General features: G+C 31.1%; 1 protein-coding gene across 1 annotated transcript in view; it reads right to left on the bottom strand.

The window, feature by feature from the left end:
* Positions 1-13,124, bottom strand: part of CNTNAP4 (contactin associated protein family member 4) — a 630,591-nt gene that overhangs the window by 574,724 nt on the left and 42,743 nt on the right. The window lies entirely within an intron of this gene.

Raw genomic sequence — 13,124 nt, 5'->3', positions numbered from 1 at the left:
AACCATGCATAGTATCTTCATAAAAACTGACCATGAATGAGGAAACAAAAATTTCAAAAACAAATGCTGAAAAATAAAAAAAAGTATTAGATGATAATGAAATACAAATATATTTAATAAAGGGTTGTGGAAACACAGGATAAAAATTAGTTGGAAACTAAATAATCTAATCCTAAAAATGAGTGGGGGAAAGAACAAATCATAGAAACCAATAATAATTTTATTGCTGAGAATAATGAGATAATATAGCAAAATTTGTGAGATGCAGCCAAAGCATTTTTAAAAGCATACATTAATAAAAGAGAGAAAGAGTAGTTTCATAAATTTGATATGCAATTAAAAAATTGGTCATGTAACTGGAAAAAGAACAAATTTCCTATTAAGTACCAAAATAGAAATCCTGAAAATGAAAGTAGGAATTAATAGAATTGAAAGTAAAACCATTCAAATAGTAAAACTAAAAGCTGGTTTTATGGAAGAAAAAAAATACAATTTATTTGATCAAAAAAAAAAGAAAGAAGAAAAAAAGAAAACCAAATTACTATGATCAAAAATGAAAAAGGTCATTTTGCCATCAATGAAGATGAAATTAAAGCAAATATTAGGAATTATTTGGTCCAATTACATAGTTGGAAGCCTCATCCTTTGAATGAAATTGATGAATATGTACCAAAAATATTAATTACACAGATTAATAGAAGAGGAAAGAGAATACTTAAAGTTTATGTAAAAAAAAATTATAAATGACCTTCTTAAGAGAGAAAATAAATCCCTAGAACCAGATGGATTTATAAGTGAATTTTACCAAACATTGAAGAAACAATTAATCTCAATCCTATATAAATTATTTCAAATAAAAGGTAGAAGAGTCCTACCAATTCTTTTATGACACAAATACAGTTTTGATACCTAAGCCTAAGCAAAAACAGAGAAAGAAATTTATAGGCCAATTTCTCTAAAGAATATTGATGTAGAAATTTAAATAAACTTCTATCAAGGAGACTACAACAATATTTCACAGAGATTATATGCCATAATAAGGTGGAATCTATTCCGGGGATGTAGGATGATTGGGTATTAGTAAAGTTATGATCATAATTGATATAAATAGTACAAACAATTCAGAAAATGTCTTTGACAAATTGTAATATACATCTGTATTAAAGATACCAAAAAGAATAGAAATAAATTGAGTCTTTTTAAAATAATAATAAGTATTATTTGAAGCAAAATGAAAGTTTTATCTGTACTAGGGATAATACAGTAACCTTATCAATATGATCTGGGATGAAGCAAGCATGTCCATTATCACTACATTGTCCTAATTGACTCAAATTGAATGTAAATAGCAAATCATTTGTGTTTTGGCCAGAAATCCTGAAATTCTTCCCTTCCCAAATTCATTCATTTATTCATTTATTTAGATTTTTTTTTTTTTGACGAGGTGAAAGAAGAGATTCTTTGCTTCAATTGCTATGTAGCCTTAATTACTGAATGGGTGGGACCTCAATCAAATTTCAACCTGTTGAAGACCTTAGCTTAAAAAGGTCAGAATCTTGCATTTTATTCAGTGACATCTCCAGTTGTCTTGATCAGTGAAATGCAAATTCAGACAACTCTGAAATACTACTATTTTTAGTGTCATTCCTGATATTCCTCCAACATTTTTTTTCAGATATATACCCCATCGGTCATCTTTCAAGACCCCAAGAAAGTAGAACACTGGAATCATAGAAATTTATAGAAATAAAGGAACCATCTTAAATATAGATAATTCTTGTAGGCACATTTTCCCCCTCAATGGTATAGATATGTCATTATTTGTGTGAAAAGTGCTTCATAATTGTGTTCATTTAATGCCTAGATTTTTGTTGGCAAGCGGACTCCCAAATATTTTCTAGCAAGTGCAATAATTTTCAATGGAACTTTTCTATTTCTTGATGCTGGATTTTGTTGGTAGAATTTAGAAATGCTGATGATTTACATGGTTTTTTTTAATATCCTACAACTTTGCTAACATTGTTAATTGTCTCAACTAGCTTTTTGGTTGATTTTCTATTTTTCTCAAAGAATATCATCATATCATAAAGAGTTGTCATTTTATTTCCTCATTACTTATTTTATTCTTTCAATGTATTTTTGTTACGGTTGTAGTTGCATTTTTATTTATTTATTTATTATTATTATTATCATTATTAAAGCTTTTTATTTTCAAAACACATGCATGGATAGTTTTCAACATTTATCTTTGCAAAACCTTGTGTTTCACATTTTTCCCTCCCTTCCTCCTCCACCCCCCCCCCCCGATGGCAAGTAATAAAATATAAGTTAAACATATGCAATTCTTATACACATATTTCCACAATTATCATGCTTCACAAAAATCAACAGATCAAAAAGAAAAAAAAAGAGAAAGAAAACAAAATGGAAGCAAACAAAACAAAAAATGTGAAAATATTATGTTCCACACTCAGTTCCCACTAAATTTCTATGGTTCCAATGTTCCATTTTCTTGGGATCTTGAAAGTTGAGTGAAGGGGTGTGTATCTGAAGAAAATGTTGGAGGAATATCAGGAATGATACTAGAAACAGAGAATAGGTATTCATCTATAAGATGTGAACAAAAAAGATTTTAAAGAACATAATTATATAAAAATATATTCTTTTTGCATCTGTCACATGTCACATATTTACATCATAGTCAGTTTTCACTTATTTCCTAATGGAGTAATATAAAACCAATTACAAAGTGTTAATTTTACTAGCAAGTCTTTTTTTTTTTTTTAGCAACAGTCATAGGATCTTATTTTTTAATATTTTTTTTATTTTCAAAATATATGCAAAGATAGTTTTCAACATTCACCTTTGCAAAACCTTGTGTTCCCATTTTTTCCCTTCCTTCCCCCATCCCCTCCCCTAGACAGCAAGTAATCCAATATATGTTAAACACATGCAATTCTTCTATACATTTTTTCCATAATTACCATACTGCATAAGAAAAATCAAATCAAAAAGAAAAAAAAGGAAAAAAAAAAACAAAGAGCAAACAAAGAATAACAAAAAAGGAAAAAAAATACTATTTTGTGATCCACATTCAGTCTTCATAATCCTCTTTCTCAATGTAATAAGTTTCTATTAATGAAATTATCTACACAGTCACCTTTCAAGATACCAAGAAATTGGAACACATAGAAATGTATAGGATAAGGGTTAAGGCTACCACAATTAAACAATATCTGGAACCTTTTGGGGGATAGTTACACAAGAGACAAAGACTGAAAGCCCAACTTAGTTTCACAGTTTCACATAATTTAGATGTGAAAATAAAAGCAAAGTTAAACTAAGGGGCTTTATGTGGTTTTAAAAAAAAAAGTTATGGCTTAACTTGTTTATAAAAGAAAGTTCAGTTGGCAAGGACATCCATGTTGGGCCATGCTAAAACTTGAAATTCTGATATAGAATGATAGTTATAAAAAGTTAGTAACCTATTGATCCAAGAGAAAGTAAATTTGTTGGAAGACATAAATTTATTTTTTTCTCTAAGACAACCCAGGCAAGTTCTAAATCTTACTGGGAGGAAAATCATGACCAAGAAAAATATGGCAAATATCACTCTGTTAGAAGATTTTTTAGTCAAATATATAACTTGTCTTTGGGTCAGAGATATTGCCCTCAAGCTAACTCTACACTTTGAAAAAAAGAGAGAGTTGAAGGAAGAGGAGACTCAAGAGAGCTGAATAAGCAGGAAGGGAACTGGAGAAAGATGAAACTTTGTAATGTATGCAGACATCTGAACTGATCCTATTCTGTTTCCTGGCTTGGGAACTAAAGGCCAATGACAGTGAATACTGTGAGAACCTATTCTACTTTTTCTTATCTGAATGGTTGTTAGCTCTTCTGTTCTTTAATTTTCCTTATAAGGGAAAATGAAGATCTCTTTTATTTAACATAAAACCATTTGACTAGTATAAATGCTAAAATTGTGTGTGTGTGTGTGTATATTTTAGTCTTATATAGATGCTGAGGACAGAGGGCATTCCATATTCTAGAAAGAGGAAAGGTTTTATTTTTGGGAGCTGATCTTGATGTGAGATTGATTAGTATGAAGTAGGATTCTTGACTATACAAGTGTGGCACATAAATTTTGAATAAAGTATACCTAGAAAAGAAAAATAATTTAAAAAAAACAGAAAAAAAAACCCAATAGCTAGTGATTAAATAAGAAGTGAAGAGTAGGTAATCATATTTTCATTTTTGAACTATCAAACACTATTCTTGTCAAGGTGAGTGTGATGAAAAACTGACTTCCCATGATGAAGAAGTCTGAAACAAATTGCACCACTCTCCTCATCCCCTTAATACCATGAACTGATAGCAAAAGTCCACTGTAAATGACTTCTTTCTTCCCTGGTCAGTCTTATATTATAAAGCAGGTTTATGTAACTAGGTAGACTTTCCTTGCCCAATTTTTCTTTTCTTTTTTCTCTCATCTCTCTTTCCTTCCCTTAAATCCTCCCTTCCTCTCTTCTTCCTTCCTCTCTTATCCTTCCCTTCCTTCCTTCCTTCTTTTCTTCCTTTTTCCTTCCTCCTTTGCTTCTTTCTTTTTTCTTTCCCTTATTCCTTCCTTTTTTCTTTCCTTCCTTCTTTCCTTTCTTTTTTACTCTATCTTTACCTTTTCCCTTCTCCTCTTCCTTCCCTTCCTCCTTTTATTCTTTCTATTATTACTAACAACATTTCTGGGTTTACTTTGAAAGTACATTTTTAAAAAACAAAGAAAAATGTTTTTTTTCAGAGTTAACATATGATATATTTCATGTTCATTCACTTTTTTCTCTCAATTTAGATTTTTTAAAAGTAATACTTCTGTTTTCCTGTTTGAAGGGTATTTGTTTTGATTCCTAAAATTTTCCAGTTTTGATATTCTCAGGATTATACACACACACACACACACACACACACACACACATATGTCTAGGTAAAATCTAGCCCATTATATTCTAATCAGAAAGATCCGAGTAGAAACAGACCAACTTTATCTAGCTTCTCCTAAGTGGAGCTGGTCTGAGTAATCAATTTCACCTCCCAGTTTATCATTAGAGTAAGCCCAACTCTCTTTATAATATTCATTCTACTCATTAATTGTTAACCAATCAAAGCTGATTACTGCCTGTTTAGAATATCTACTCTTCCAGAGGCATATAATCATCAAGAGGCCATCATGTTCTATCTTTGTTTTATGAGAGATGGCTAAATGACCATCCTTTTATTAATTATTTGCTAGGCATAATTAATAAAATGATTAATAACCCAGAACTCATGTATCTTGAATTTTTCATTCATCACAATCCATTTAGACTCATAACATGGGGCTGTCTTGTATAATGAATCTCAATTTACCATTAAAATTCAATCATTCTACTAAAGGTATTTGAGGAAAAGAATCTTTTTTTTTTTTTTTTTTTGCTGAGGCAATTGGGATTAAGTGACTTGCCCAGGGTCACACAGCTAGGAAGTGTTAAGTGTCTGAGGACAAATTTGAATTCAGGTCCTCCTGACTTCAGGACTGATACTCTATCCATTGCACTGCCTAGCTGCCCCAAGAATCTTAAAATTTTGAAAAAAGTCTGGAACTTAGTGACATTTGTGTCTATGAGACAAGTGAGCCTGAAGTTTCTTAAAGTAGTAGTTGTTGTTAACAGCAAGGTGGAATGTCAATATTGCCTAGAACAAACTTTCATCTATTCAAAATATTAGCAGGATTCTGCCAACAGCAATGTTTACTCAGTACCTATGCATTTCAATTATCCATGAAACCCATTCTCAAGTTGACAGGTGGAGAGAGGCAAAACATAATAGTGAATATCACATGAGTACATGCTTCCCAATTATATACTAGATCTCAGGAAATTTGATTTTGGAGATTCTGAAGTACTTGAATAATGAAGGAGTGAATAAGACAAAAGACAAAAGAAGAAGGGCATGTTCTCTTTCTAAAAACCTACTAACAATATCTGGGTCACTTACTCCTCTTCACCATTGTGAAAATAATTGATGATGACCTCTTTATCTAGATAACAAACCTCCCAAACAACCTCTTAGTGGAGAAAAATATGTCTTGAGGTTTTGATACATAGCATAGATTGATTTTTCCTTGGACTATCCTAATTTTTTTCTATATATGATACCTAAGTCATTTTGACATTTAATTGTCCCAGGGAACTAAGGTTTCAATTATGGATGCAGATTCCTGGTGTCATATGTACAAAAACAAACACACAAGGTGTCAAGGCCCACTCTGACTTCTAATCAGTGAACCCACTATGGTCAACAAGAGGCAAGAAAACTGTACCTAACATAGTCAATTCTATATCTCTCCTGCATATCTTTTGTAAGTTATGGATAAGTAAAATTCCTTTTATTAGTTCTTAGCAAGTCTATGAATATCTCATTTCTTTCTAATCCCAAACCTGAAGTAAAACCAAAATGACTTGAGTCAAGCTTAGCCTACAACATACATCTGATGTCAATGGCTTCATCAGAGTGTTTAATAGCCCATATGCAGCCCATATGTCCTCAATGAAAGTGGTGGTACAGAAGAATTGAAGATGTAAATATTTGTAGACTGTTAGACTTTAAACAAAAGAATAAAATCAGAATACCATAACAAGAATGTCCTAGATTATGTCTTTTAAAGTAGTTGTCAGTATTAAAATTGCAAAACAGTTGCTATAAAATTCCTTTGGTGAAGGAAAACAAAAAGTTTGCTTTCATCTGTCCAGTTTGAGGACTGACCCAAAGGAACTTGAGAGTACCTGCATAATTCCAATAACTGATGGAGAAAATAGTAAGAAACATGAACTTTCTGACAATAGTAGGAAACCTGACATAGATGATTCTATTTATCTTTGGTAAGAGTAGAACATGAAAAATGATTGCTGAAAATGTTGAATTAACTAGATAAAATGCTTTAAAGATATTGTTTTTTAAGTACCAGATTTTCAGAGCCTTTGTCAAATATCTGCATCATATAGTAGCTCAGAAAGGTGTGAGCATTGACCCTATGAAGACAGAAATCCTGAACATATTTGTCATAAACACAGAACATTTGAGATTGAAGTTAGTATTTGATGGCATTTGTCACAAATCCATTAAGAACAATAGTTTTAATTCTAAACCTAAATACTAAAAAATACTAAAACTAAAACTAAAATTGTTTGACTTATACTTACAATGATTAAAGAGAACCAGAGACAGCAAGCCAGGAAATTCTGAATTGTTTTAATACCACAAAGCTATTTCGAGATCAATGAAAGGAGCAAATGAAACAAGCTTCTAAAGACTTGGTCAATTGCTTTTTGCACACATTAGTGATGACATGTGCAAATTCAAACAGTCCTTTCACATTTCCCCCAGATGCTTACCTGGAGAGACTGTGAGTAATCCTTTTCATGAAAGTCATGGAACTTATTGTATTTTATAGAAGAGAACATTGAAAGTGAAATTCTCTACCACATTTTCAAGCTAGAATTATTAACTTTGAAGTGGTATATTACTTAAAAGTTCAGAGACCATGTAAATGAAGTTAAATTTCAAGTGGTGACTAAAAATATCCCACTAACATTGTTTTTACTAGTATCATGTTAAAAATAGTATTTTATCATTAGTAGAAATCCTAACCAACTAAAAATTCAGAATTTTCTAGGAGACAAAGAGAAAGTAGATGTATTGAATTCTTACTATGTGCTAAGGATTGGGAACACAAAGTTACATATGTCTTAATAGAGAGTAGGATCTAGCCTTTCCACTTTTTATCTGTACCTTTTGCTTGGTTTGATCTCCACATAACAAAATACCATCCCAAAATAAGCTGATCACTTAAATCTCTTCCAACATTCTATTTAACTCAGCTTTGCATACTCAACATCTTTCCAACTCTCCCAGTATCCTCTCCCTCTGATTGGAAGGCTGAAACTTGCAAGTTCCTCATAACTTGCATAAAGTTTTCCTTTATAGTGTCAGCTCTCCCTTCCTGTCTATAACTGCTTGATTTAATCTCCATGGAAGATGACCTCCCTCCTAGTGCGCTCCTCTCCTTTCTTAGATTTCTTTTCTGTGTTGTATTCTCTCATTAGATTATAAACTTCTTGATAGAAAGAAGGAACTGTCTTTCTTATTGCATTCCCAATACTTAACATAGTGCCTTGCCTGATGTAGGTGTTTAGTAAATGTATATTGAGTAGAATTATAGAAAAAGCATGACAGTACTTGCTCTTAAGGTTTGGAAAAATTTGGGGAAATAACACAAATATATATATATATATATATATATATAATATATATATATATATATATATATATATATATATATATGTTGCAAGGCAGATAGAAAGTCATGGAAATACTAAGGAGGTATCATTGGGTAATTATATTGGTAGATCAAATGTCATTGGTGGTGAACTGTATTACATAGAGACAGAGTGGATATGTCACAGAAAATAGAATGTCAAGCTTGGAGTCAGGAAGATTAATCTCCATGAGTTCTGACCTTAAACACTTATAGATGATATAATCCTGGCCAAGTCACTAAACCCTCCTTGCTTCAATTCTTCATCTATAGAATGAGCTAGAGAAGAAATAGCATACTATTCCAGTATCTTTAAAAAAGAAAATTCAAAATGTAGTCACAAAGAATAGGATATGACTAAAAAGAATCAAAACAACAACACAATCTGGGAGAATGTTGTAGAATAGACTGAGAGAAATTATTATTTTTCTATTATATTAATAACCAATTATCATAATAAGATTGAAACTTTTCATTTCTATTTTCTCATTCAGGGGCTAGCCTTTGCAAATCATTTAGTCAGTTTCTGAGGGACATTACTGCTACATGAGATCCCAAATCCTTGGGATACATGCTCTCCAATCTTGGGCAGAGCACCATCCAGCTACAAAGCCTTATTTTTGTTTAAAGTAAACCAAATCCTGTCTAGACAAGTTTGTGGCTCAAGGAAACTAGCACCGGCCCTTGGAATCCTTCATCAAAATTTAGGGTGATTCAATTTATGAAGGAGAAAACCAATCAGAATGGTCTCAATAAAGATGGATTCTTTTGTCCAGATTTCTGGAGGTAGCTGAGTTTTATAATGAAATCATATTCTTAGTAGGAGGAGCTGAAGGTTTTTTGCTTATCTACCCAACCCATCAAATATGTCTGCCATTTCACTAATCGTTCATCAATCAGGATTGATTTTCACTTATCTATGGCTTTTCCTTTCCCAAAGGTATTTAAGCATTCAGAGAGCTCCATGGTTTTGTTTTTGGCTACCAAGAAAGACAATGACCCTCAATTTATTGATTATTTGCTAGCTAAATTAATGAATTGGTGATTATCTAGAAACTCTGTTCCTTGGGGCTTTCCATTCATTACAATATGGTAGGATCAACAATATGATCAGAGTGAATAGCTGTCAACTTTCTTCCATTTCATCCAAGCTGTGTGAGGAGTCAAGGAACCCCAGAAAAGTAAAGAGGATGTCTTGCTGCTAGTCAACTATCCTGGATGTTTTATTTATTTTTCACATATGATACTCTATCTCCTATTTATTCACCATTTCACTAGAAGTCCCCAAGGCCTGAAACACTCCCTTCTAGCTTCTATTTCTTCCTTTGAATTGTAGCTTAAACATTTCATTTTATATAAAGTATTTCTTGATCCCTTCAATAGTTTCTGCTATTCCTCTCTCATACTATCTTGTATTAAAACATTTTGCATTTATTTATATTTAAGTTCTTTATATTTATTTTTGGATACCTTTATTTATCCTTGTTATCTCCTTTCCCATTAGGAATTATTTTATTTATTATATTTGTAACTTTAGTGCTGTAAAAAGTACATGTCAAATACTAGTTAATTAATATTTGTTGATTGATTAGCTAATGTAGCTGATTAAAATAGCAGGACATTTATCCAAATATTTTATGCTTTGCATGTAATTGCATATGCTTAGTAATGGGAAGGGGAGGAGAGGAAAACAAAGAAAAAAGTGTTCATTAAGCTTATGGGTCAGACTCTATGCTAAGTGCTTTACAAGTATTATTCTATTAATCCTTTGAGGAAATGCTATTGTTATCCTTATTTTACAGTTGAAGAAACTGAGTTAGATAGTGATTAATTGACTTGCCTAGAATGACACAGCTAACAAATATCTGAGGATAAATTTGAACTGTGGTCTTCCTGACTTTAGGACCAGCATTCCTAGTTTTATTTAGCTGCATGTTAATTATTGCATTTTTTACATGATGCAGCAAAAAAAAAAAATCTTTTGTACTTGATTATGTAACAGTTCTATGTATTCTATCTACAATTAGCTGTAACATAGCACTATACTGCTGTTTATTTTCATGTATATCAATGCTTCAGAATACATTATTGTATTGCAAATTTGAATCATTTGGCTGTTATTCTTATTTTGGCTTTTGAAGCCCTCATAATCTATCCCTTTCCAATCTTTTTGTGCTTTGTAATTCTAGTACTACTATCTTTAATGCCTTTCCCATAAATTTTTCTATCTAATTACTATGGCCACTTTCCTGTTCCCATATAATACTCCTGCAGACTCTAGACATTTTTCTTAACTATTCTCCAAAACTTGGACCCTCTCATTCCTCAACTCTATTTATTGTCTTCCTGGACTTTTCTGACTCTCAGAAGGTCATCCCCTATGAAAAGCCCTTACTAATATATATTTTTTTTTAATCTGAGCATTTTTCTTCTAAGATTATATCAAAATAATATCAAATTTAAATCAAAATTATATCAAAATAATAATAATAATAATCAGGCATAATACATAATACAAATTTCTTGTTTCATCATTGATTACAACAACCCTGGAGGTAAGTGTTAACATTATTACCATTTTATAAATGAGGAAACTGAGGCAAACTGAAATTATTCATTTACTCAAGGTACTATAGATAGTAAATGTCTGAGACTGTATTTGAACCCAATTTTTCAGACTCTAGTGCCACAGCTATCTCTATTGCATCTTATAGTTGCCACTTTAACTGCCAATTATGTATATACATACATATGCACAAATGACATGTTATACATGTGTATATAATCAAATATATTTGTTGAGTTATTTCAAGCCTGTTCAACTCTCTGTGATCCCATTGGAGTTTGCTTGGCAAAAAATATTAGAGTGGTTTGCCATTTCCTTTTCTACTTCCTTTTATAAATGAAGAACAAAGGAAAATTGCATTAAGTGATTTGCCTGATGTCATACTAGCAAGTGTTTGAAGTCACATTAGAACTCAAGTCCTCCCGACTTTTATCTGTCTATCTATCTATCTATCTATCTAGATCCATAAGTATAAATATATAATTTACATAGTTGTTTGTATACAATTTTACCTATTAGACTGAGCTTCTAGAGGGCAGGAATTTTATTTTTTGGTCTTCTTTATTATCTCTGACGCTTACAGTGCCTGGAACATAAAAGATATTGAATAATAAAAGATTGGTGGCTTGCATTAAATATAGACATACATACTCTTGAGATGTCCTTCCTAACTTAGACATATTTTCACTAAAGCAGTTGGTCAAGTGATGCTTGTACATTACAATGTTTATTGTATTTGCTGTGATTTTATATTATTTAGAATGATATACTGGGATGAATATTTAGGCTACTAGAATAATTGTGATCATTTTCTTAATGATCACACTATTTACTTTGTTAATTATACTAAGGTTTTCATACAAGTCAAATTTATTGTGACTTATTCTGGAAAGATCTGACTTTGGTGAGAAAGACTTTGGAGAGAGCCTAAAAAGTCTCTCTCCAATCTTCCTTTTACTTTGCTAAGAAATTGTGGAAGAGAAGGCAATGGAACTGGTCAGACAGAAAGAAAGGGATCTGAGACTATTTCAAAGGTCTACAAGGAAGTGAGTCTCATTTTGGAAATTGTCTCAATAATCTATCAGAAAACTAAAGCTGATATGTGCTATATATAAAACAGTAGGAACACCAAAGGTTGGATTTATAGCATTGGAGTGGTAAGAATTGCAAGCAATTCTTCTATTTACTAGAGAATATTTTTTTCCCTCTTTTCATTAGTATATTTTATTAGGTGTCAACTTTTTACATGTTGCTTTCATTCTCTTCTTTTTTCCTTTTTAAATAACAAATTTAATTATTATTGTTTTAAAAATTAAAAAAAAACAGTAACTATGAGCATTTATGTATACAAAGGGGGAGTAGGTGGGATGTAATATTACAAATTTATTATGTTCAGGCTTCTTCCCCATCAACTATTTTCCTCTTAATTTTGTTTGTGTAAAATAATTTCAATTTTATAACATTTAAATTTTCACTTCTTTTTTTTTCTCCTGAGAGCCCCTATAACTTGCTTGGTCAAGAATTCTTCTATCCATACATCCTTCCATTCACTGGCAATTTATGACATGGTCTTTAATAACTAAGACATACATCATTTTGGAGCTTATTGTGCTATTTAGTATGAGTTGTTCTTTTAAATTTAATTAGTCCCACACTGTTTTCTATATTTCTCCTAATTATTGTTGTGTTTTTGCTTTTTTATTTTGCAAAAAAAACCCAAATTTCTCTAATGATTTATCTTTCCTTTTTTTCTAAAGAAAATGCTTTGTAGTTATAGTCATATAATACGTGGTATGTTCTAGAGGATAGGGTACTTAATATTTTGTATTCTGTATTTTGAAGAATTTTTTTCTATTTCTTTTTGTTGCTTTTTTTTTTTTTTTTTTTTTGCAATTTGGTGAAATGCAATACATTTTAGTGTTTATTTTATATTCTGTTCCTGATTAATTATGAATAAAGTTATTGTTTAACTTAATTTGTATTTGAAGCATTTAGCTTCAAGCAATAATTTGATTCTTCATTGTGTTTATTCTTTCAAATTCTTATTCTTCATTAATTGCTAAAGCAACCCTGTTTAGAGTTATGTCAAATAATAGTGGTAACATTGAAAATCCTTGTTTTACCCCAATCTTATTGAAAAAGCCTGAAGCTTTTCTGCATTAAAAATAATTCTAAATCTTGATTTCAGATACTATTTATCATATTAAAAATAAT

This window comes from Antechinus flavipes, chromosome 1, assembly GCF_016432865.1.
Source record: "Antechinus flavipes isolate AdamAnt ecotype Samford, QLD, Australia chromosome 1, AdamAnt_v2, whole genome shotgun sequence".
In the NCBI taxonomy this organism is placed as follows: Eukaryota; Metazoa; Chordata; class Mammalia; order Dasyuromorphia; family Dasyuridae; genus Antechinus; species Antechinus flavipes.
Note: the sequence above shows the minus strand (reverse complement) of the source record. Positions and strands in the feature narration are given on the sequence as shown.